The sequence below is a fragment of the Palaemon carinicauda genome, chromosome 28, assembly GCF_036898095.1.
Source record: "Palaemon carinicauda isolate YSFRI2023 chromosome 28, ASM3689809v2, whole genome shotgun sequence".
Classification (NCBI taxonomy): domain Eukaryota; kingdom Metazoa; phylum Arthropoda; class Malacostraca; order Decapoda; family Palaemonidae; genus Palaemon; species Palaemon carinicauda.
This window is the reverse complement of record NC_090752.1, coordinates 880,801-907,523: the sequence shown is the minus strand read 5'-3', so window position 1 is coordinate 907,523 and position 26,723 is coordinate 880,801. Positions and strand designations below refer to the sequence as shown.

Sequence of the window (26,723 nt, the reverse complement as noted above, 5' to 3'; positions counted from 1 at the left end):
AAAGTAAATTACTTAACAATGAATGCTATGCATTGAGAAGATTGGATGTTGTATGTACCAAGACGAATGTGTTAAGCCTGCTTGATGTTTTGACCCCTTGGGGTTCATATGTCCCTTTGTTATTCATGCAAAATTATTGTTCCAAGGAATTTGGAGACTAGCTTTAGACTGTAATGAACAGTTATATGAGACTATGCAATGCAGAGTTAAGTAATGGGTTGTAGGATTATCTGTGCTGGAATCATTGAGAATTAATAGTTAACTTATTTTACAGAGTTACCCTAGAGCGATTTTCCTGATATTCAACTCCATGCCTTTGATGATGCCTCGGGAAAGGGTTATGGTGCATGTGTATATGAGAGCGGTGCCTGACAGAAATAATTTCAACCTATTTCTGGTTGCAACAAGAGGTAAGGTAGCCCCTATAAAGAATTTTGTTATACCTAGGTTTGAAATACTTGGTGCCCTATTGTGTACTAGACTTTTTTTTTTTATTTCTGAAATCTGCATTGTGGTTTATCCAAGAGACAAACATTCAATGCTGGACAGATTCCACTGTTGCCATAGCTTTTATAAAGGGAAACCAAAGTAGATGTCAAACCTTTGTAGCTAACAGAGTTGTGGGAATTAAAGAGTTGGACCCTCCTTCCTGTTGCCAACATTGTCTTGGCCAGGAGAATCTAGTGGACCTGATATCTAATGGTGTTTATGTGGCACAACTTGTGCTGTCTGTTGTTAACTTAGTATGTCGTCCTTGGCTTTGCACATCATCTCTCCCACTTCCGGAAGAATTGCGAGAGGAGTTTTCCCCACAAAGAGCAACGTGGAAATGACAGTGTTGCAGTCGATACTAATCGGCCCTTGTTTATATTCTCTCATTGGAGCTCCTTTCAGAGGGCACTTGATGTTGTAGGTTGGGTTTTAAGATTTGTAGGTATTGCTAAGCTTCATCTAGTAAAATAGGTGGGTCCCTGACATATGGAAAATTAACAAATGCCAAAGTAAAACTATTTTACTTTGTATAAAGAAACCTTTGCAAGAGTAGTAAATGCTCTGACTTTGTCTCAGCCCCTCCCAAAGGGGTCCTCCTTGATCAAACTTGATCCTTATCCAGTTGAGGATAGATTACCGAGAATAAAGGGGTACTTGGAAAATGCAGAATTAATGTTTGAAAGTAAACATTCCATCATCATGCCTGTTACTCACATTGCGTTGTTAGATCTTTTCCAGCATGTGATGCATAAACATATTGGTGTTGCTACATTTTTTCCTACTTTGCAGAACAATTATTGGATTATCCGTCCTTGTCAGGTTGCATCAAGGGTTTGTAGACTGTGCATTGCTTGTTGTCGTTGTGAAGACATATTCTGTTCTCAGCCTGAGTTAAAGAGTTAAATCTGCCCCTCCTTTCTCTGTAACAGGTTTATATTTTGTTGGTCCCTATTTTTTATATTTCTTTCAGGAAGTTGTATATTCTTGTTACCTATGCTGTTGTTTGAGCTGTTCCCCCCATAGCTTACAGAATCACTCTGTTGTTGACTGCAACTTGGTAATTCGACGGTTTGTGGCTAGACATGGTGTACCTCCAATGTTCTACTCGGACAATGCTGAAACCTTTCTGGATATCTCCAACCTCTTGAAGCACTATTATGGCTCTCTGACACCCAAATGGTTTATTGTATCTAATGGTGTGAATGCCTCATTATGTTAGTGAAGGTATTAATTCTAGACCTTTGACATTTGTTGGCGAATTACATGATGTACTATAGCTACTCCCTTACCTCATCCCATATTTTATAGTTCATTCACCTGGTTTTCAGTTAGAATTGACAGAGGAGTCTACCTCAGTTGTATCCTCAAAGGATTTGTGTGAGAGAGGCTGGAGACATTTTAGAGAATTAGGCAATCAGAGTATCTTAGAAACCTGCCTTGTATGGTAAAGAGGTTCAGAGCAAATTGTAATTTTCAATATTAAACTTAGCCGGTGATTATATAAGCTGCAGCTCTGCTGCCCGACAGAAAAACTCTACGCTCGAAATCCGCCAGCGATCGCTATGCAGGTAGGGGGTGTACTTCAACAGCGCCATCTGTCGTGCAGGTACTCAGTACTCAATGTAAACACAGAACTCAATTTTCTCTCTGTCGTGCCACCGGCAAGACCTACTAAATTCGCTGTTGCTTACTGGATTGGTTTTCACATATTTTGGTGAAGTACACATTTCTAGTTTTGAGCTTTCGCTTTGCAGACGTTATCTTCAATACATCCTTGCATTCTTTTATTGATTTTGGATTATTTGTTGACGACTTTGGATAGATTTTGAATTCCCCTTTGACTAATTCAAAATGGCTGACCCTTCTCAAGTCCCTAAGTTCAGGAAATGTAATGCTAGGGACTGTTCAAGGCGTCTTCCGAAGGCCTCTATCGATCCTCACACCGTTTGTTCCAATTGTCGGGATAAGACCTGTCAATTGGAAGATCGATGTGAGGAATGCGTTGGGCTTTCGGAATTCGATTTCATCGAATTCCAGAAATACACACGTAGGCTAGAGAGAGATAGAGTCAGGAGAAGTTCATCTCGCTCCGTTGAATTTTCCTCTCCTCATGCCCCACAACCTATTCCTTCCCCTGTAGTGGTTGCTCCTGATCCCCCTTCTAGCACTCAACAACCTTCGATGGCAGATATGATGCGTGCCATCCAGGCTCTGGGTGAGAGAGTCGAGTCATTGGCGAGTGACCGTAACCAACTCATGGCAGACGTCAAGGAGTTGAAGTGTAAGAGTGCAGTGGGTAGTGACAAAGTGAGTGGTAGTGTTGTGGAAAGTGTTGTAGATAGTGTTGCGCTTGAGGGTTCGTCTGTTCGTGCCTGTCGTCCTCCCAGTCCGGGACCTCTTGCAAGCTCCCAAGCCCAGGGGAGAAGCAATGTCGTACGACCAAAGGGTTCGAGAGGCTTTAATCAGCGAACAGACGTTCCCTCCGTGGTTTCGGGCGTATCTAACCAAGATCGCCCCACCCACACGAAGACGAGAGAGCCCATTTATTCCTCGTCTGCGGAAGAGGTTTCTCGAAAGAAACCATGGACCAAGGTCTCGCGGCCTCTTAAGCGCAAGTCGGTCCCTTCCGCGCAAGTCCAACGGCCCAGTTGTAGCCACTGGGTCAGTTCGGACTCGCTGCAGTCTTCCGATGACTGCACACCTCCTAAGAGAGGCAAAGCGGTACCGCATCAGGCAGTAACACCGTCTGTTGCCGCACCTGCTACTGTAGACCCTAAGTGGTCTTTGCTGCAGACCATGCAGTCACAGTTAACGTCATTGATGCAGGACTTTCGTGCGGAGAAGGTTGACGCTGCACCAACCTCTAGCCTACAACCACCCACGGTTGTGCGTCCAGTGGACGCTGAGGCTACCTTCTCCCGCACTCCAGCTGTGAGAGTCCCGCCACCCATGCGTTCCAGTGTACCCTGCCAGCCGCATGTTGACGTTCAGCGACGCACGGAACCTTCCGTTGACGTTCGCGAGTTACAACAACAACCTAAGTTGTTTTGTTTTGACGCGGTGCGTCAACCTCCGCAACCCAGTGTGGTTACCACTACTCGCCCACAGCAGACTAGACAGTCTGGAGTAGACGCTTTGCGCCCCCGCGCTGCTATGGTTGTTGCCAGTTCACAGACTGGGCAACAGTTCCATGACGTTGCATCCGGTTCAGTCACGCATGCACCCGTGCTGCCGGACTCAGCTGACCAGCCGATTCCTACTTCTTTGCCGCTTCCTCCTCAGTTTTCAGATGATGGACTCTCTGATGATGACGACGCTGCACACATTGACGACCCGCATACGGACATCGACGAACCCAAGACCACGCAACCCTCCTTGGACTTTAGGAAAGTTCTTGCACTGTTCAGGGAGATGTATCCTGATCAGTTTGTATCTGCGGCCCCACGCTCTCCTCCATCTGAGTTCGCTTTAGGCACGCAGTCATCCGCGCCTGCCTTTACGAAGCTCGTCCTCGCCCGCTCGTCTAAGAGAGCTTTACGAGTGTTGGGAGAATGGATGCAGTCCAAAAAGAACCTTGGGAAGACAGCATTTACGTTTCCCCCTGCGAGACTCTCTTCCAGATCGAGCGTCTGGTATGCCACGGGAGAAGTTCTCGGCTTGGGAGTTCCTGCCTCTGCCCAGGGCGACTTCTCAAGTCTAGTAGACTCTCCCCGCAGGCTAGCCATGAGACGCTCTAAGATTTGTTGGTCTCCTTCAGACTTAGACCATCTGTTGAAAGGAGTGTTCAGAGCCTTCGAGGTTTTTAACTTTTTGGATTGGTGTTTGGGAGCGTTGAGCAGGAAGATCTCCCCTTCTGACAAGGAAACTTCCATGCTCATTATGTCCTGCATGGACAAGGCCATACGTGACGGATCCAGTGAGCTTGCGGCTTCGTTCGTTTCCGGGGTCCTCAAGAAACGGGAAAACCTTTGCTCGTTCCTGTCAGCTGGAGTAACACCGTGTCAGAGATCGGAACTTCTTTTTGCTCCTCTCTCAAAGTGCCTCTTCCCAGAGGAATTGATAAAGGAGATTGCTACCTCCTTGATTCAGAAGGACACCCATGACCTGGTTGCGTCCTCTGCCCGCAAAGCCACCCCTTTGCCTACCGTATCTAGACCCAGGATGGACACTCCAGCGTCCAGATTCATTCCGCCCTTTCGTGGCAGAGCCTCCAGCAGAGGAGGTGCTCGTGCCGAAGGGAGACGTGGGAAGAAGAAAGGTACCAAGTCCTTTAAAGGCAGAGTCTGACTGCCACCTTCTTCAGACAGCAGTGGGAGCCAGACTCAAGAACTTCTGGCAGATCTGGGAGAAAAGGGGCGCAGATGCACAATCTGTGAAGTTGCTAAGAGATGGGTACAAGATCCCGTTTGTCCGCAAACCCCCTCTAGCAACGTCTCCCATCGATCTCTCTCCCAGGTACAAAGAGGAAGACAAGAGGCTAGCCTTGAAGCAGGAGGTGTCTCTCTTGCTACAAAAGGGAGCGGTAGTCAAAGTCCGGGACCATCAATCCCCGGGCTTCTACAACCGTCTCTTCTTAGTGGTAAAGAAGACAGGAGGGTGGAGGCCGGTGCTAGACGTCAGTGCGCTGAATGTCTTTGTCACAAAGCAGACGTTCGCCATGGAGACCACAAAGTCAGTTCTAGCAGCGGTCAGAAAGGAAGACTGGATGGTCTCTTTAGACCTAAGGGACGCATACTTTCACGTCCCCATCCACCCAGAATCCCAACCTTTTCTGAGATTCGTTTACGACAAGGTTGTCTACCAATTTCGAGCCCTGTGCTTTGGCCTAAGCACGGCTCCTCTTGTTTTTACGAGGCTGATGAGGAATATTGCCAAATTCCTGCATTTAGCGGATATCAGAGCCTCCCTCTATTTGGACGACTGGCTTCTAAGAGCGTCTTCCAGTCGTCGCTGTCTGGAGAATCTAAAGTGGACTCTAGATCTGATCAAGGAATTGGGTCTCCTGGTCAATATGGAAAAGTCCCAACTGGTCCCATCCCAAACTATAGTTTACTTAGGGATGGAGATTCACAGTCAAGCTTTTCGGGCTTTTCCGTCGGCCCCCAGAACAAGTCAAGCCCAGGTATGCATCCAGATCATGCTAAAGAAGAAACGTTGTTCAGTCAGACAGTGGATGAGTCTGATAGGGACGCTATCATCCCTGGAACAGTTCGTTTCGTTAGGGAGACTACACCTCCGTCCCCTTCAATATCATCTAGCTGTTTACTGGGAAAAGAACAAGACGCTAGAAGCGGTCTCGATCCCCATTTCCGAGAAGATGAAGTCAACACTGACTTGGTGGAAGGACAGTATCAACCTCAGAGAGGGTCTGCCCCTGGCTGTTCAGACCCCCAACCACATTCTCTTCTCGGACGCATCGGACGTAGGCTGGGGTGCGATACTAGACGGTCGGGAATGCTCGGGAACGTGGAACTCGAATCAAAGAACGTTACACATCAACTGCAAGGAGCTACTGGCAGTTCATCTGGCCTTGAAAAGCTTCAAGTCCCTCCTTCAAGGCAAAGTGGTGAAGGTGAACTCGGACAACACCACGGCCTTGGCGTACATCTCCAAGCAAGGAGGGACCCATTCTATGACGTTGTACGAGATCGCAAGGGACCTCCTCACCTGGTCAAGAGATCTAAACCTCTCTCTAGTAACGAGGTTCATACAAGGCAATATGAATGTCATGGCAGATTGCCTCAGTCGGAAGGGTCAAATCATCCCAACAGAATGGACCCTACACAAGGATGTGTGCAAGAGACTATGGGCCACATGGGGCCAACCTACCATAGATCTCTTCGCAACCTCAATGACCAAGAGGCTCCCAATATATTGCTCACCGATCCCGGACCCAGCAGCAGTTCATATAGATGCCTTTCTGCTGGATTGGTCCCATCTAGACCTTTATGCATTCCCCCCGTTCAAGATTGTCAACAAGGTACTGCAGAAGTTCGCCTCTCACGAAGGGACAAGGTTGACGTTGGTTGCTCCCCTCTGGCCCGCGAGAGAATGGTTCACCGAGGTACTTCAATGGCTGGTGGACGTTCCTAGAACTCTTCCTCTAAGAGTGGACCTTCTACGTCAGCCACACGTAAAGAAGGTACACCCAGACCTCCACGCTCTTCGTCTGACTGCCTTCAGACTATCGAAAGACTCTCTAGAGCTAGAGGCTTTTCGAAGGAGGCAGCCAGGGCGATTGCTAGAGCAAGGAGGACATCCACTCTTAGAGTCTACCAGTCGAAGTGGGAAGTCTTCCGAAATTGGTGCAAGTCGGTATCAGTATCCTCGACCAGTACCTCTGTAACCCAAATAGCTGACTTCCTATTATACCTGAGGAAAGAAAGATCCCTTTCAGCTCCCACTATCAAAGGTTACAGAAGCATGTTGGCAACAGTCTTCCGTCACAGAGGCTTAGATCTTTCCAACAACAAAGATCTACAGGACCTCCTTAAGTCTTTTGAGACCACGAAGGAGCGTCGTTTGGCTACACCTGGTTGGAATTTAGACGTGGTACTAAGATTCCTGATGTCAGAAAGGTTCGAGCCACTACAATCAGCCTCCTTTAAAGATCTCACTTTAAAGACACTTTTCCTGGTTTGCTTAGCCACAGCTAAAAGAGTCAGTGAGATTCACGCCTTCAGCAGGAACATCGGATTCTCATCTGAAATGGCTACATGTTCTTTACAGCTTGGTTTTCTAGCCAAAAACGAGCTACCTTCTCGCCCTTGGCCGAAATCGTTCGATATTCCAAGCCTTTCAAATTTGGTTGGAAATGAACTAGAAAGAGTCTTATGCCCTGTTAGAGCTCTTAAGTTCTATTTAAGACGAACTAAATCTTTACGAGGACAGTCAGAAGCTTTATGGTGTTCTATTAAGAAACCTTCTTTACCTATGTCAAAGAATGCAGTTTCCTATTATATCAGACTGTTGATACGAGAAGCTCATTCCCATCTGAATGAAGAAGACCATGCTGTGCTGAAGGTAAAGACACATGAAGTTAGAGCTGTCGCTACTTCAGTGGCTTTTAAACAAAATGCAGAGTATAATGGACGCAACCTATTGGAGAAGCAAGTCAGTGTTCGCGTCTTTTTATCTTAAAGATGTCCAGTCTCTTTACGAGAACTGCTACACCCTGGGACCATTCGTAGCAGCGAGTGCAGTAGTGGGTGAGGGCTCAACCACTACATTCCCCTAATTCCATAACCTTTTTAATCTTTCTCTTGAAATGTTTTTTATTGTTGTTTTTGGGTTGTCCGGAAGGCTAAGAAGCCTTTCGCATCCTGGTTGATTTGGCGGGTGGTCAAATTCTTTTCTTGAGAAGCGCCTAGATTAGAGGTTTTGATGAGGTCCTGTAGTATGGGTTGCAACCCTTGATACTTCAGCTCCTAGGAGTCGCTCAGCATCCTAAGAGGATCGCGAGGCTCAGTAAGGAAGACGTACTTAAAAAGGCAGAGTAATTGTTCAAGTCGACTTCCTTACCAGGTACTTATTTATTTTGTTTATTTTGAATAACTGCTAAAATGAAATACGAAATCCTTAGCTCATAATAATGTAAACAATTAATGCTGGTCTCTACCCACCCCCCTGGGTGTGAATCAGCTTATATAATCACCGGCTAAGTTTAATATTGAAAAATGTTATTTTTATAATAAAATAAATTTTTGAATATACTTACCCGGTGATTATATATTAAAGGACCCTCCCTTCCTCCCCAATAGAGACCCAGTGGACCGAGGAGAAAATTGAGTTCTGTGTTTACATTGAGTACTGAGTACCTGCACGACAGATGGCGCTGTTGAAGTACACCCCCTACCTGCATAGCGATCGCTGGCGGATTTCGAGCGTAGAGTTTTTCTGTCGGGCAGCAGAGCTGCAGCTTATATAATCACCGGGTAAGTATATTCAAAAATTTATTTTATTATAAAAATAACATTTTATTAGGGTTCTGTTGTAATATTAAAGGAGAAAAAGTATCAAAAGTTGATTTGCCCCCATGTAGTTGTTACTGAATTATACCTTGAGGAAAGTGGAATTGTGGGAAGTGCCAAAGTTAAAACTAATTATGGATTGAAGACTAGTCCTGTTCAAAAACTATATAATTTAGAAATACTGTATCAGATGTTGGTTAGGAAAAGGTTTGTAATTATCCGGATGAAATAAATTTAGAACAGTTCAGTTCCATGGGATCCTGTGGATGCTATTGAATCACTCAAGTTTAATGTGGGTAAAACCCTTGGGGGAGGTCCATTAAGGCACCTGCTAATAACTTGTAGCTTCTTACAATTATAGAATTGTTGACATACTCCTTTAGTGGGAAAGATGTTGAAAGAATGATTTGGTCAAAGAGAACATTCACGATACTGTTTACATTGTATCAGATGATTTGAAATATACGTACTTACTTTTTTAAAGAATCTTGTATTGAATTATTGTTAAATGTCTCGTATGACCCTTATAATGTGTGCATAATTCTTATAAATTTTATTTATGAAGTAAAACCAATAGTTTCCTCTTGTGTTTGGTGATTGCATCTTTTCCCCTCCCCTGTGCTTTATTGCTCGTCCCGTGTTTTATCACTCGTCCCGTGTCATAGTTATTACCTTCTTTTATTGATTTTTAGCTGTTCAATCTATAATTTGTTGTACCAATTGATTTGCTTGTCTTGTCTGTACCGTGAATGTAATTTATTGAATTAATTGGGATGAATAAAAGAACCATAGGATCTGTGTGCTCTTTTAACTTTTCCTATACATTTATGTGACATTTCTTTTCTAGACTGAATGGATGGCGACCAGCAAACAACGATCAAATTAGGCGGAGGAAACATCAAAAGGGTTCATAAATTCAAGTACCTTGGTTCAGTGATCGACAATGGGGGGAACATGGAAGAGGAAATTAACAACCGGATTCAGTGTGGTTGGAACAACTGGAGGAAGGTGTCTGGTATCATATGTGATAGGAAAGTCCCTATAAGATTGAAGGGCAGAGTGCACAAGGCAGTGGTCAGACCAGCAATGACATATGGATTGGAAGCAGCGCCCCTAAAGAAAACAGAGGGTAGAAAGTTGAACGTAACCGAGATGAGGATGCTTAGGTGGATGAGTGGAGTAACCAAAAAGGACAGGGTTAGAAATGAACATATTAGGGGTACAGTAAAAGTCACTGAGGCATCAAAGAAAGTGCAAGAGGCAAGGTTAAGATGGTATGGCCACCTGATGAGAAGAGAAGGGCAACACATAGCAAGAGAAGTGATGGACGTGGATGGAACACGAAGGAGAGGAAGACCTAAGACCAGGTGGAGAGATTGCATTAGAGATGATATGAGGGAGAAGGGAGTATGGGAGGAAATGACACAGGACAGAGGGAGATGGAAGAGACTCATTAGAAACGGCGACCCCGAATAGGGATAAAGCTGGGAAGAAGAAGAAGAATGAAGAGAGAAGCAACAAGCTTCCTTTCTCCTGAGTTTTTGGATTTAGAATTGAGACACACTCCCAATAAGAGACTTAAGGCCCAAAACCAACATACTAGATGCAGGTAAGCCACATGATCGAGCAACTTTCCTTAAAGTAGTTTTGTTTAGGAGTATCTTCCCCCTTCCTCCCAGACAAGGGAGAAGACAGGATGGGCAAATATATGCAAACCCCTTTCAAATGATAGTCATACAATCGCACATATCCTCCACACGGATATAGGTTCTGCCTTGACCATCTGGCAGTTCTTGGTGTTGACCTAGCCAAACGCCTGCCTCATGTTGTTAGGAGGTTGATGGAAGTCATCACTTTTGCTTCTATATAGGACCAAATTGCTTTAATATTTCCAGGGAAAATGAACCAGCCAGTTTGGTTATAGGAACTTCCACCCTCCTTAGGATAAATCTCTTATTAAAGGACGACGGTTTTATTAGTGTAGGAACAAGTTCAACAGTTACTCCATTATTTTTGGGAATGGACACTATGTTGTAAGAATATTATGTCCTTAGTGAACATTCACAATGCTGTTTACATTGTATCAAACCAGCTGAATTATTCTTGAGGTCTATGTATTGAAGAACGTATTAAACAATTGTTGATTATAGTGTATAATCCTTGTAAATTGTATTTACATTGTGAAACCAATATTGAACTTCAACTGGTAAAATTTGGTAGGGAAAATAAGAGCGGATATTATTTTTGGACCAGTTCGAGGATATTGCCGATGACAGGCCTATACCTTGTCTATAAATTCATGCATCTGTGCTCTGTACTGAAGGGCAAAGTTTAGCTCAGACTGCAGCCCATTACAGAATAGCATGTCAGCTGTTAGAAGATAGGTTTAGAGACAGAAAAATTTCAGTCCATATTCAGGGCATTATGCAAGCTTGCCTTGTAAAGGAGCCCAAATCTGATAACTAAGTCACATTGTTGCAAAATTACAAGACGATTTAGTTGGTCACATCTGGAGTTTTTAGGATCTTGGAGTTAAAGGGGACCAGTATAAGCTGGTATTGGTAATCATGATCTTGTCATGGCTTTTCCACAAGATGTGGTTGGATTGGTCTCACAATAGTGGATGTAGAGGAGGAGACCTAGAAGGGTTGCTGAAAGTCTTGCAATGAAAAGTAGAAAGGCAAGAAAGAGCCTGCACTCGTAAAGGGTTGAACTAAAGAAAACCCAAGGAATCCAGCATTGAGAAGTGGCAGAAAAAGTTCAGCCAGGGTTTGGTCTCTACCCTTCAAACATCGTGAGGAGGATCTGTTTCTGTGGAAAACTACATATATTCCAGGGAAAGTTATTATGGGATAGGCAAGCTTTCACTCGAAGTAAGTAAAGAAGCTATTCATTGAAGGCAGCTGTGTAAAATGTTTATCCACAGGCCACTATGCAAATGGTTGCTGGATCAAGTATTGTAAATGCATGGGCTGGAATCGCCACTTCATCATATGTCGGAAGTTTGATGTTAAACCCTTGTAACGCCCTGTGAAAAAACGTACGGGAGTAGCACATACTGTAGTGGCAAAGGATAGTAACTAAGAAGGGCTGTGTTACAAATGGGAAGAATTGAAGTTGTAGGCCATCAGGGTATTACCTCTGCTACTGTAACGTTTGATACAGGATCATATCGGTCCTGCATTTCCAGAAAATTGGTAAAATAGGTTAAGCTTAAGGGACTTTTTTTTGGGGGGTGGGGTGGGGGAGTGATTTGTGCACTTTATATGAAGTGATGAATCTTGGAGCAAATAACAACAGGTTGCTGAGAATAATGTAATATGTCCCTCTTAATATAGGATCAAGGTGGACTAAGTACTTGGAGCTCTATGCTTATATCAACTTACCTGGCAGGTTCGGATTAAACTAAAAAGTTATGTTGATTGGACTTTACCTGTATTGGAAGCTAATGATTCCTAAAAAGTTTGTGACATGAGATCTTGTGGCCCATTAGTATATATTTTTTGTTAGGTTTTGTCTGAAGGAAATTGTGGTTTAGTTGCACAACAGTTAGCAATTGATGATTTTTCAAGAGATTAGTTTGAGTAATTTTGGGGATCTGTAATCTGTAGGCATTCAAGCCAAGGAAGTAACCTGGGTCCCTTAATCCCGACCGTAGTAGTGCGGTTCATTTTGAGAATATGGCAAGTTATAAGGAGGGTAGTTATGCAGTGGCCCTTCCATGGAAATGCGAGTCTGTAAAGTAAGTTATTTTACAAAGAATGCTAGATCAGGAGACCTAGAGGCATTGCTGAAATTATTGCAGTAAAAAGTAGAAAGGCAAGAAAAAACCTGCACTTGTAGAGGGCTGAACTACAGAAAATCCGAGGAATCCAGCATTGATAAGTGGCAGAAAAAATTCAGCTAAGGTTTGGCCTTTACCCTTCAAACATCATGAGGAGGAGTTGCTTCAAAGCTTTAGTGTGCATTCTGTGGAAAACTATATACAGTAGCATTCCAGGGAAAAGTGTTATAGGAAAGGCAAGCTTTCAATTCAAGTAAGCAAAGAAGCCGTTCATGGAAGGCGGCTGTGTAGTGTTTATACACAGGCCACTATGTAAATGGTTGCTGGATTTAGTTTAGTAGCCTAAATGCATAGGCTAGATCACCACGCCATCATATGTTGCAAGTCTGATGCTAAACTCCTTGTAATGCCCCATGAAAAATCATACGGGAGTAGCACAATGGGTGTCAAAGGATAGTAACCAAGAAGGGCTGTGTTACAAATGGGAAGAATTAAAATTGTAGGCCATCAGTGTATTAACTCTTCCACGGCAATTTTTGATACAGGATCATGTGAGCCTTACATTTCTAGGAAACTGGTCAAATGTATTAAGCCTAAGTAGCTGACTTTTGAGTTTTTTTTTTTTTTTTTTTTTTTTTTTTTTTTTTTTTTTTGTGGAGGGATTTGTGTAGTACTGTACAGTATATACGAAGTGATAAGTCTTGGGGCAAATAACGACAGGTTGCTGATATTAATGTAATTTGTCCCTCTTATTGCAGGACCAAGTTGGACCCAAAGTGCTTAGAGCCCTTTGCTCATATCACCGTACTTGGTAAGTATGGATCAAACCAGAAAGTTGATATGTTGATTGAACTTTACCTGTATTGGAAGCTAATGATTCCAATTTGTGACACGAGGCTTGTGGCCCAGGAGTATATTTTTTGTTAGGTTTTGTCACTAACCTATAATAAGTCTGAAGGAAATTATTGTTTAGTTGCACAACTGTTAGCAATTGATGATTTTCAAGAGATTAGTTTAAGTAATTCATGGGTTCTGGAATCTGTTTGCATTCAAGCCAAGGAAGTAGCCGGGGGTCCTTAAGCCTGACCCTAGTAGTGCGCTTCATTTTGAAAGATTTTGCAAGTTATAAGGAGGGCAGTTATGAAGTGGCCCTTCCATGGAAATGCGAATCTGTAAAGTCAGTTACTTAACAATGAATGCTATGCATTGAGAAGATTGGATGTTGTATGTACCAAGACGAATGTGTTAAGCCTGCTTGATTTTTTGACCCCTTGGGGTTCATATGTCCTTTGTTATGCATGCAAAATTATTGTTCCAAGGAATTTGGAAACTAGCTTTAGACTGTAATGAACAGTTATATGAGACTCTGCAATGCAGAGTTAAGTAATGGGTTGTAGGATTATCTGTGCTGGAATCATTGAGAATTAATAGTTAACTTATTTTACAGTGTTACCCTGGAGAGATCTTGATATTCAACTCCATGCCGTTGATGATGCCTCGGAAAAGGGTTATGGTGCATGTGTATATGAGAGCGGTGCCTGACAGAAATAATTTCAACCTATTTCTGGTTGCAACAAGAGGTGAGGTAGCCCTATAAAGAATTTTGTTATCCCTAGGTTTGAAATACTTGGTACACCATTGTGTACTAAAGACTTTTTTTTTTTTTTCTGGTCTGCATTGTGGCTTGTCCAGGAGACCGACATTCAATGCTGGACAGATTCCACTGTTGCCCTAGCTTTTATAAAGAGAGACCAAAATATTTGTCAAACCTTGTAGCTAACAGAGTTGTAGAAATAGTTGGCTCCTCCTTCCTGTTGCCAACATTGTTCTGGCCAGGACAATCTTGCAGACCTGATATCTAAAGGTGTATATGCAGAACGACTTGCGTTGTCTGATGTAAGCTTAGTATGTCGTCCTTGACTTTGCACATCATCTCCCTTCCGGAAGAATCGCATGTGGAAAACTATATACAGTAGCATTCCAGGGAAAAGTGTTATAGAATAGGCAAGCTTTCAATTCAAGTAAGCAAAGAAGCTGTTCATGGAAGGCGGCTGTGTAAAGTGTTTGTACACAGGCCAATATGTAAATGGTTGCTGGGTCAAGTTTTGTAGCCTAAATGCATAGGATGGAATCGCCACGCCATCATATGTTGCAAGTCTGATGCTAAACCCCTTGTAATGCCCCATGAAAAATCATACGGCAGTACCACAATGGGTGTCAAAGGATAGTAACCAAGAAGGGCTGTGTTACAAATGGGAAGAATTAAAATTGTAGGCCATCAGTGTATTACCTCTTCCACTGCAATTTTTGATACAGGATCATATTAGCCTTACAGTTCTAGGAAATTGGTAAAATGTGTTAAGCCTAAGTAGCTGACTTTTGAGTATTTATTTTTTTTTTTTTTTTTTTTTTTTTTTTTGTGGAGGGATTTGTGTACTGTAGTATACAGTATACAAAGTGATGAGTCTTGGGGCAAATAATGACAGGTTCCTGAGATTAATGTAATTTGTCCCTCTTAATGCAGGACCAAGTGCTTAGAGCCCTTTGCTCATATCACCGTACCTGGTAAGTATGGATCAAACCAATAAGTTGATATGTTGATTGGACTTTACCTGTATTGGAAGCTAATGATTCCTAAAAAGTTTGTGACATGAGGCTTGTGGCCCAGGATTATATTATTTGTTAGGTTTTGTCACGATCCTATAATAGGTCTGAAGGAAATTGTTTAGTTGCACAGCTGTTAGCAATTGATGATTTTCAAGAGATTAGTTTAAGTAATTCATGGGTTCTGGAATCTGTTTGCATTCAAGCCAAGGAAGTAGCCTGGGGTCCTTAAGCCTGACCCTAGTAGTGCGATTCATTTTGAAAATTTGGCAAGTTATAAGGAGGGCAGTTATGAAGTGGCCCTTCCATAGAAATGCGAATCTGTAAAGTAAGTTACTTAACAATGAATGCTATGCATGGAGAAGATTGGATGTTGAATGTACCAAGACAAATGTGTTAAGCCTGCCTGATGTTTTGACCCCTTGGGGTTCATATGTCCCTTTGTTATGCATGCAAAATTATTGTTCCAAGGAATTTGGAAACTAGCTTTAGACTGTAATGCAATGCAGAGTCAAGTAATGGGTTGTTGGATTATCTGTGCTGGAATCATTGAGAATTGATGGTTAACTTATTTTACAGAGTTACCCTGGAGAGATCTTCCTGATATTCAACCCCATGCCTTTGGTGATGCCTCGGAAAAGGGTTATGGTGTATGTGTATACGAGAGCGGTGCCTGACAGAAATAATTTCAAGCTATTTCTGGTTGCAACAAGAGGTAAGGTAGCCCTATAAAGAAAACTTTTCTCTCTAGGTTTGAAATACTTGGTACCCTATTTTGTACTAGACTTTTTTTTATTTCCGAAGTCTGCATTGTTGTTGGTCCAGGAAGTCATTATTCAGTGCTGGACAGATTCCTCTCTTGCCGCAGCTTTGATTAAGGGAGACCAAAATAGATGGAAAACGTTCGTAGCTAATAGAGTTGTGGGAATTCAAGAGTTGGACCCTCCTTCCTGTTGCTAACTTTGTCCTGGCCAGGACAATCTAGCAGACCTGATATCTGAAGGTGTTTATGCGGCACAACTTGTGCTGTCTGTTGTTAACTTAGTATGTCGTCTTTGGCTTTGCACATCATCTCCCTTCTGGAAGAATCGCATGTGGAAAACTAAATAAAGTAGCATTCCAGGGAAAAATGTTATAGGATAGGCAAGCTTTCAATTCAAGTAAGCAAAGAAGCTGTTCATGGAAGGCGGCTGTGTAAAGTGTTTATACACAGACCACTATGTAACTGGTTGCTGGGTCAAGTTTTGTAGCCTAAATGCATAGGATGGAATCACCACGCCATCATATGTTGCAAGTCTGATGCTGAACCCCCTGTAATGCCCCATGAAAAATCATACGGCAGTAGCACAATGGGTGTCAAAGAATAGTAACCAAGAAGGGCTGTGTTACAAATGGGAGGAATTAAAATTATAGGCCATCAGTGTATTACCTTTTCCACGGCAATTTTTGATACAGGATCATGGTAGCCCTACATTTCTAGGAAATTGGTAAAATGTGTTAAGCCTAAGTAGATGACTTTTGAGTATTTGTTTTTTTTTTCTTTGTCTTTGTGGAGGGATTTGTGTAGTATATACGAAGTGATGTGTCTTGGGGCAAATAACGACAGGTTCCTGAGATTAATGTAATTTGTCCCTCTTAATGTAGGACCAAGTTGGACCCAAAGTACTTAGAGGCCTTTGCTTATATCAACTTACCTGGCAAGTATGGATCAAACCAAAAGTTGACATGTTGATTGGACTTTACCTATATTGGAAGATAATAATTCCAAAAGTTTGTTTCACAAGAGCTTGTGCCCAAGAGTATGTTTTTGGTTAGGTTTTGTCTGGATCATATAATAAGTCTGAAGGGAATTGTGGTTTAATTGCACAACTGTTAGCAATTGATGCTTTTCTAGAGTTTAGTTTGAGTCATTTTTGGGATCAGGATTCTGTAGGCATTCAAGTCAAGGAAGCACCCTGGCTCCCTTAAGCATGGGCCTAGTTATGCGATTCCTTTTTAAGATTTGGGAAGTTATAAGGGAGACAGTTGTACCAACCGTGTGTCACACGATCGTACATAAATTATTTTTTATATATTATGCTTGTATCTGCGCTCTTCCCTCGCACTAAAAAGAACCTGAATAATCACGTCTCCGGTTTTCCTCTGTAACATTGTCTGTCTTGTGAACATGAAAATTCCTGTTGCCCTGAGGTTTTGTATATAAAGGAGAGTATTCTATAATAAAGTTACTCAGTTGATTGCTTCCTGCCTTTGAGTCACAACCTTGCTCTTGGCCCGTCACACAGTCATGAAGTGGTCCATTCCATGGAAATACAACTCTAAAGTAAGTTATTTAACAATCAATGCAATGCATTGCGAAGATTGGAGAAATTGTATGTTAGACAAGGAAATTTGTCTGAAAGAACAGAAGCATAAGGTGTTTAAGGAATATGGGAGAGAGGGGTTAAATGAAGTGGTCCCACCCCATTAGTTTGATGTGGGTACCCTGTATTCTATTTTCTCCATCAACTCGTGGTCTTAGAGATGAGCCTCATCATCAAAATAAGGCTTGATGGATCAACACTCAGCAGCAATGGGATGTCCCTTATAACTTTTTAGAAAGTTGTCCTTCCCTCAACCATGATTTAAAGGTTTTATTAAGATTTAGGTGACATTATTATTATTATCATTATTATTATTATTACTATTATTAATACTACTACTTGCTAGCTACAACCCTAGTTGGAAAAGCAGGATACTATAAGCCCAAGGGCTCCAAAAGGAAGATAGCCCAGTGAGGAAAGGAAATAAACTGCAAGAGAAGTAATTAACAATTAAGACAAAATATTTTAAGAATAGTAACAGTATTAAAATTAGTTTTTCAATATTAAACTTACCCGATAATCATGTAGCTGTCAACTCTGTTGCCCGACAGAATTCTATGGAGGGATACGCCAGCTATCACAATACTAGAAGGGGGTGTTCTTACCAGCGCCACCTGTGGCCAGGTACTCAAGTACTTCTTGTTGACACCTCCTCAATTATTCCTCTGTCGTGCTTCTGACAAGACGTTCTGGGATACGCTTATGTTCTTGGAGTATTTTCACGACTTTGGTGAAGTATTTCTCTTTGATTTCGGCTGTCGCTTTACTGGAAACTTCTATTTTAGCTTAGTTAGCTTTTGGAATTAATTTGATTATTTTTGGTGACGAAGAGAGTATGAACTCTCGTTCACCTTTCAATGGCCGACCCTTCCCTTAGACGGAAGTGTTGGTGTCTAAGAGAGTATAGACTCTCTTTCTTAATTTTGCTTAACAAAAGTTATAGATTTATTTTATATCTCTCCGCCTCTTATAGGCCTCTTCGATTAACTTCCTTTTATTATAAACTTATTAAAATTAATTTTTATATTTGTTTATATTCGACCTTCCTAATAGTAGGCGGTCTTTTCTTGGTACCGAAGTTAATTATCGTGAGCCCGTCATTTCGGTTTTACCTGTTAACATATTATGCTATTTTAAGGTCTTTGAAAGAATTTCTTTGATAGTCTCGTACTTTTTCAAAGTTGAACTAACGTTTTGTTTGTCTCGGCAGTTGTTGACGTTCAGAACGTTTCAACTTGCACTCTATCGTTACGATAGAGAAAGAATGTTCACGGTTTCACATTGCAGTAAGAGTAACCGTGTCTAGCGTTTTGTTCATTCTTTCTTAACTTAATGGTTTTGATCCTAATAAGGAACTTTTCTTTTTGGGAAATATTTCAGTTTTTTCCTTTAACAATAATATGTTTTAACGATATATATGATTGGGCTCTTCTCTCAGGTTCTAAGTCAAGAGAGAGAGAGAGAGAGAGATAGAGACGGAGGGAGAAAGAGGATAAACGTTTCCCTCAAGCCTGCCAGGCGTACGAGTAACGTCGTTATCGTTTTGCTCTTATCCCTAGTCTCTTTAGGGGAAGAAACTAAACGTTTCTAGAGTGATCTAGTGTTTAGTCTCTTTCCAGCCACTGAATTTTCTTTCATTAGATTTTTCTGTTACATTGTAATTCTGTTTTCGCAATTACTAACTTTTGAGAAGGATAGAATTGCGTGTTTCAGGTACAAACCACTTAAAGTTTCGAGTTCAGTGAAATAAGTGCAAACAGAAATCAAAGTGATAAGTGATTAGCGCAAAGTATGTCAGTGTTATGCGTGAGGGTACTTTTGTGCGCGCCAGTCGTCCTCCCAGTCCGGGACCTCTTGCAAGCTCCCAAGCCCAGGGGAGAAGCAATGTCGAAGGGCATAAGGGTTCGGCAGGCCTTGATCGGCGCACAGAAGTATCCTCGGTGGTTGTGGGCGTGTCTTACCGAGACCGTCACTCCCACCCGCAGACGATTGAGCCCTTATTTTGCTCGTCTGCAGAAGAGATTTAGAGGAGAAAATAAAGGCAGAGTTACGCTGGTCTCAGGTCTCAAGACCTCTTAAACGTAAAGTCCAGACCTATGCCAGACGTACGAAGTAAAGTTCTACAACCCGGATGCAGTCATTAGGTTTCTACACTCCCCCCCCCCCTATGCTCGCTCCGCCTGATCGCAGTACCACCTGCCAGGCGTACGATGTTGTGGACTCTACTACAGTCCATGCAAGCACAGCTTTCGGACCTGATGCGTGAGTGTCGTGCTGAGAGTGTTGCACCTCCTCCTCCTCCTGCACCGGTGGTGCACCAACCGCCTGCACCCGTTCAGCCTGTGCTGCACCCGCCTGCACCGGTGGTGCACCAACCGGCTGCACCCGTTCAGCCTGTGCTGCACCCGCCTGCACTCGCTGCACCCAGTCGCAACACCATCTGCCAGGCGTACAATGTTGTGGACTCTACTACAGTCCATGCAAGCACAGCTTTCGGACCTGTTGCGTGAGTGTCGGGCTGAGAGTGTTGCACCTCCACCTGCACCCTTTCAGCCTGTGCTCAACCCGCCTGCACTCGCTGCACCCAGTCGCAGCACCATCTGCCAGGCGTACGATGTTGTGGACTCTACTACAGTCCATGCAAGCACAGCTTTCGGACCTGTTGTGTGAGTGTCGGGCTGAGAGTGTTGCACCTCCCCTGCACCCGTTCAGCCTGTGCTCAACCCGCCTGCACTCGCTGCACCCAGTCGCAGCACCATCTGCCAGGCGTACGATGTTGAACCTCTTTCTGTGTTCGCTGTTCCCAGTGTTGTTCAGCCTCAGCCTTCTTTAAGGCAACCTTTGGTTTGGGATCAGGAGGATTACCCCACTCTTCCTCCTCCTCCCCTGGCTGCTCCACCGGTGGTGCAACTCTCGGTGGAGGTACAACCTCTTCCACCTGTGAGTCAGTCTCCTCAGCTGCTGCACCGAGCTCAACCCGTGCACCCTGATCCTGCGCCTCAGACACCTCTGCTTGTGGGAACTTTACCTTGTTCTGCGCAACCTCGGTCTCTTCACGCTCCACTCATACCACAGGAACAGGAACTTTCTGCACCTTCCACTGTTGTTGTTCCAGCTCGTTCTGACTCTGCTGTTCAGCATACCTTACCTCCATTTTCAAACCATGGCAAAAATATGAATCATGAGTTATGAATGTAAGGTAAACATTATGTTGATTTTTAAACCCCATGCAAGCATGCATAAAGCACTAGCACTGGTCATGGAATTTCTGAGAAATGTTAAACGCCATGCACACGCTCTGCTTTCCTTACAGCAGGCTCTGCTTACAGCAGGCTCTGCTTACTACATGCTCAGCATTCAGCATGCTCTGCATTCAGCATGCTCTGCATACAACATGCTCTGCATACAGCATGCTCTGCATTCAGCATGCTCTGCATACAACATGCTCTACATACAGCATGCTCTGCATACAGCATACTCTGCATTCATCATGCTCTGCATACCTTACCGCATGCTTCTCAACATATCTTGGGTTGTTGCCAACTCACTAGACTGTCAAGCAGTTTCATAACGTTGCCTTCTAGTCTGCTGCTTTTGCACCAGTGAACCCTCACTCAGAGAACTTAGCTTTTCTAGGATAAGGTCCCTGTAGATGAGAAAGTTCTTTTCTCCCTCCTTCTGATATTCCCTTGAGGACTCTGTCATTTGGAGGGAGCCTTTAGCTGCATAACCTCTTATGGACTTTTATTTAAGCATAACATGCTTACAGGGAAGGTAATGGTTCCACTTCAGCCGCTAATCCCGTCTGTTACCACACCTGCTCCCATAGACCTTGAGCTGTGTTGCATGACATGCAGTCCAAGCTTAGTCCTTGTTAGAGGATTTTTGTTTACGGAGTCAATGTGTCACGGGGAAGACGTTCAACAACCAACAGAAGGGACTTGTTGTGACGCAGTGCGGCAACCTCAGCAACCCGTTAAGGAGTTGTCTGTACGACCCAGATAGTATAGACAGATTCGGGTTGTCACTGTACTTCCTCGCTTGCCCATGTTTGTCAGTTTACAGACTGTGCAGCAGTATCATGATCTTGTGTCCGGCTCCGTCAGACGACTGGCTTTTAAGAGCTCCCACAAGTCGTCGCTGTCTGGAGATTTTCAAATGGACTATGGATCTGACCAAGGAACTGGGCCTCCTGGTCAATTTTGAGGAGTCTCAGCTCGTTCCATCCCAGACCATTGTTTCCTTGGGTATGGATCTTCAGAGTCGAGCTTTTCGGACTTGTCCGTCGGCCCCAAGGATCTTCCAAGCCCTAGAATGCATCCAGAGCATGCTGAGAAGGAACCGATGCTTAGTCAGGCAGGGGATGAGTCTAACAGGGACACTTTCATCGCTGGCCCTGTTCATCGAGTTAGGGAGACTCCACCTCCGCCCCCTTCAGTATCATCTAGCTGCTCACTGGATAAAGGACATGACGCTAGAGACGGGCTCAGTTCCTGTTTCCGAAGAGATGAGGTCTACTCTAACGTGGTGGAAGAACAGCATTCTTCTCAAGGAAGGTCTACCTTTGGCTGTTCAGACCCCCGACCACCGTCTCTTCTCGGACGCATCGGACACGGGCTGGGGTGCGACACTGGACGGACAGGAATGCTCGGGAACATGGAATCAGGAGCAAAGGACACTTCACATCTATTGCAAGGAGTTGTTGGCAGTTCATCTGGCCTTGATAAACTTCAAGTCCCTCCAGCTTAACAAGGTGGTGGAGGTGAACTCCGACTACACCACAGCCTTGGCTTACATCTCCAAGCAGAGAGGGACTCATTCGAGGAAGTTGTTCAAGATCGCAAGGGACCTCCTCATTTGGTCAAAGATCGAAAGCTCACGCTGGTAACGAGGCTCATTCAGGGCGATATGAATGTCATGGCAGATCGCCTCAGCCGTAAGGGTCAGGTCTTCCCCACAGAGTGGACCCTTCACAAGAATGTTTGCAGCAGACTTTGGGCCCTGTGGGGTCTGCCAACCATAGTTCTATTCGCTACCTCGATGACCAAGAAGCTCCTCTTGTATTGTTCTCCGATTCCAGACCCAGCAGCAGTTCGCGTGGATGCCTTTCTGCTGGATTGGTCCCATCTCAACCTGTATGCATTCCCGCCGTTCAAGATTGTCAACAGGGTACTTCAGAAGTTCGCCTCTCACAAAGGGACACGGTTGACGTTGGTTGCTCCCCTCTGACCCGCGAGAGAAGGGTTCACCGAGGTACTGCAATGGCTGGTCGACGTTTCCCAGGACTCTTCCTCCTAGAGTGGACCTTCTGCGTCAACCTCACGTAAAGAAGGTACACCCAAACCTCCACGCTCTTCGTCTGACTGCCTTCAGACTATCGAAAGTCTCTCAAGAACTAGAGGCTTTTCGAAGGAGGCAGCCAGAACGATTGCCAGAGCAAGGACGACATCCACTCTCAGAGTCTATCAGTCTTAATGGGAAGTCTTCCGAAGCTGGTGCAAGGCCAATGCAGTTTTCCTCAACCAGTACCACTGTAACCCAGATTGCTGACTTCCTGTTACATCTAAGGAACGTAAAATCCCTTTCAGCCCCTACGATCAAGGGTTACAGAAGTATGTTGGCAGCGGTTTTCCGCCACAGAGGCTTGGATCTTTCCTCCAACAAAGATCTACAGGACCTCCTTAGGTCTTTTGAGACCTCAAAGGAACGTCGGTTGTCCACTCCAGGCTGGAATCTAGACGTGGTCCTAAGGTTCCTAATGTCATCAGGATTTGAACCGTTCCAATCAGCCTCTTTTAAGGACCTCACATTAGAAACTCTTTTCCTTGTGTGCTTAGCAACAGGTAAAAGAGTAAGTGAGATCCACGCCTTCAGCAGGAACATAGGTTTCACATCTGAAATGGCTACATGTTCCTTGCGGCTCGGTTTTTTTGGCTAAAACGAGCTTCCTTCCCGTCCTTGCCCTAAGTCGTTCGAGATCCCAAGCCTGTCCAACATGGTGGGGAACGAACTAGAGAGAGTACTTTGCCCTGTTAGAGCTCTTAAGTACTATTTAAGAAGGTCAAAACCATTACGAGGACAATCAGAAGCCTTATGGTGTGCTATCAAGAAGCCTTCTCTACCAATGTCGAAGAACTCAGTTTCTTACTACATCAGGCTTCTGATTAGAGAAGCAAATTCTCATCTGAAGGAAGAAGACCTTGCTTTGCTGAAGGTAAGGACACATGAAGTGAGAGCTGTGGCTACTTCAGTGGCCTTCAAACAGAACCGTTCTCTGCAGAGTGTTATGGATGCAACCTATTGGAGAAGCAAGTCAGTGTTCGCATCATTCTATCTCAAAGATGTCCAGTCTCTTTACGAGTACTGCTACACCCTGGGTCCATTCGTAGCAACGAATGCAGTAGTAGGCGAGGGCTCAGCCACTACATTCCCATAATTCCATAACTTTTTAACCTTTCTCTTGAATACTTTTTATGGGTTGTTCGGTCGGCTAAGAAGCCTTCCACATCCTTGTTGATTTGGCGGGTGGTCAATTCTTTCTTGAGAAGCGCCGAGGTTAAAGGTTGTGATGAGGTCCTTTAGTATGGGTTGCAGCCCTGTATACTTTAGCACCTTTGGGTTGATTCAGCCTCCAAGAGGAACGCTGCGCTCAGTAAGGAAGACGAACTTAAAAAAGAGACAGAGTAACGGTTCAATTCGACTTCCTTACCAGGTACTTATTATTTCATTGTTATTTGAGATAACTGTTATATGAAATATGGGATACTTAGCTATCCTTTAATCTTGTACACTGGTTTTCACCCACCCCCCTGGGTGTGAATCAGCTACATGATTATCGGGTAAGTTTAATATTGAAAAATGTTATTTTCATTAGTAAAATAAATTTTTGAATATACTTACCCGATAATCATGATTTAATTGACCCTCCCTTCCTCCCCATAGAGAACCAGTGGGACCGAGGAATAATTGAGGAGGTGTCAACAAGAAGTACTTGAGTACCTGGCCACAGGTGGCGCTGGTAAGAACACCCCCTTCTAGTATTGTGATAGCTGGCGTATCCCTCCATAGAATTCTGTCGGGCAACAGAGTTGACAGCTACATGATTATCGGGTAAGTATATTCAAAAATTTATTTTACTAATGAAAATAACATCTTTCATATATAAATTATGAAAACTATAAAAAAACAAGAAGATAAAAAAAAGATAGAATAGTGTGTCAGTGTGTACCCTCAAGCAAGAGAACTCTACCCCAAGACAGTGGAAGACCATGGTACAGAGGCTATAGCACTACCCAAGACTAGAGAAAAATAGTTTGATTTTGGAGTGTCCTCCTCCAGCCAGTTTGGTTATAGAAACTCCCACCTTCCTTAGCATAGCTAGTCTCTCTCTTCTACTCTTGCCAAGAGGAAAGTAGCCACTGAACAATTACAGTACACTAGTTAACCCCTTGAGCAAAGAAGAATTGTTTGGTAATCTCAGTGTTGTCAGGCGTGAGAATATTTAATGAATAGGCCAGTATGTTCAGTGTATTTATAGGCAAAAGAAAAATGAGAGCCGTAACCGGAGGGAAGAATCCAATGTAGTACTGTTTGGCCAGTCAAAGGACCCAATAATACTCTAGCGGTAGTATCTCAACGGGTGGCTGGTAAGCCTTAAAGGCTTTCCTTCAAATAAAGGTGAGAAGGAACAACTGTGATGTTCACGGGTTTTTGCTGGAAGCTTAGGTCCGTAGAACATTACCAATTTATAAGAATGCCATTTAGTAATCAGAGTACTGTACAGTAGTCCCCTTTATTGAATGCCACTGAAATTTAATTTCAATAAGTATCACTCTGAGTTAGTACTGTATCTGAATTGTTTGAGAACTTGTAATGTTGATGACTGACTTACAGGGGCTGAATTCAGAGACCTTGTACGTTGATGACTGGATTACAAGGGCTGATAACCCTGATGAGGCCTGTTTAGAATTTAAGGAAGCCAATGGTATTTTGTAAGAGGTTGGTATATCCTTGTCAAAGCATACTTCTAATAGCAAAAGACCTTGGCCATAACAGAATGGTCAAGTGTAGGTGTTTCCTCCCATGACTGTTTTACCTCTGTTGAGGATGTGAATCCCGTAGGGATGATGTTTGCACCAAGACAAATGTGTTAAGCCTGCTTGTTGTTTTGACCTCTTAGGATTCATATGTCATGTGTTATGCATGCAAAATTATTGTTCCAAGAAATTTGGAGACTAGCTTTAGACTGTAGTTAACAGTTATATGCAATGCAGAGTAAAGTTATGGGTTGTAAGGTTATCTGTGCTGGAATCATTGAGAATTAATAGTTAACTTATTTTACAGAGTTACCCTCAAGAGATCTTCATGATATTCAACGCCATGCCTTTAATGATGCCTCGGAAAAGGGTTATGGTGCACTTGTATGTGAGAGTGGTGCCTGACAGAAGTAATTTCAAGCTATTGCTGGCTGCAACAAAAGGTAAGGTAGCCCTATAAAGAAAACTTTTCTCTCTAGGTTTGAAATACTTGGTACCCTATTTTGTACTAGACTTTTTTTTATTTCTGAAGTCTGCATTGTTGTTGGTCCAGGAAGTCATTATTCAGTGCTGGACAGATTCCTCTCTTGCCTCAGCTTTGATTAAGGGAGACCAAAATAGATGGAAAACGTTCGTAGCTAATAGAGTTGTGGGAATTCAAGAGTTGGACCCTCCTTCCTGTTGCTAACTTTGTCCTGGCCAGGACAATCTAGCGGACCTGATATCTGAAGGTGTTTATGCGGCACAACTTGTGCTGTCTGTTGTTAACTTAGTATGTCGTCTTTGGCTTTGCACATCATCTCCCTTCCGGAAGAATCGCAAGTGGAAAACTATATACAGTAGCATTTCAGGGAAAAGTGTTATAGGATAGGCAAGCTTTCAATTCAAGTAAGCAAAGAAGCCGTTCATGGAAGGCGGCTGTGTAAAGTGTTTATACACAGGCCACAATGTAAATGGTTGCTGGGTCAAGTTTTGTAGCCTAAATGCATAGGATGGAATCGCCACGCCATCATATGTTGCAAGTCTGATGCTGAACCCCTTGTGATGCCCCATGAAAAATCATACGGGAGTAGCGCAATGGGTGTCAAAGGATAGTAACCAAGAAGGGCTGTGTTACAAATGGGAAGAATTAAAATTGCAGGCCATCAGTGTATTACCTCTTCCACTGCAATTTTTGATACAGGGTCATGTTAGCCTTACAATTCTAGGAAATTGGTAAAATGTGTTAAGTCTAAGTAGCTGTCTTTTGAGTATTTTTTTTCTTTGTGGAGAGATTTGTGTAGTATATACGAAGTGATAAGTCTTGGGGCAAATAACAACAGGTTGTTGAGATTAATGTAATTTGTCCCTCTTATTGCAGGACCAAGATGGACCCAAAGTGTTTAGAGCCCTTTGCTCATATCACCGTACCTGGTAAGTATGGATCAAACCAGAAAGTTGATATGTTGATTGAACTTTACCTGTATTGGAAGCT

The 26,723-nt window shown here is 43.4% G+C and overlaps 1 long non-coding RNA gene across 1 annotated transcript; it reads left to right on the top strand.

Moving 5' to 3' along the window:
- On the top strand, nt 1-13,820 carry LOC137621970 (uncharacterized). The gene is made up of 3 exons (XR_011040305.1): nt 1-410; nt 13,005-13,057; nt 13,694-13,820. It is a non-coding gene; the product is annotated as an uncharacterized lncRNA (long non-coding RNA).
- Nucleotides 13,821-26,723: the final 12,903 nt, after the last annotated feature.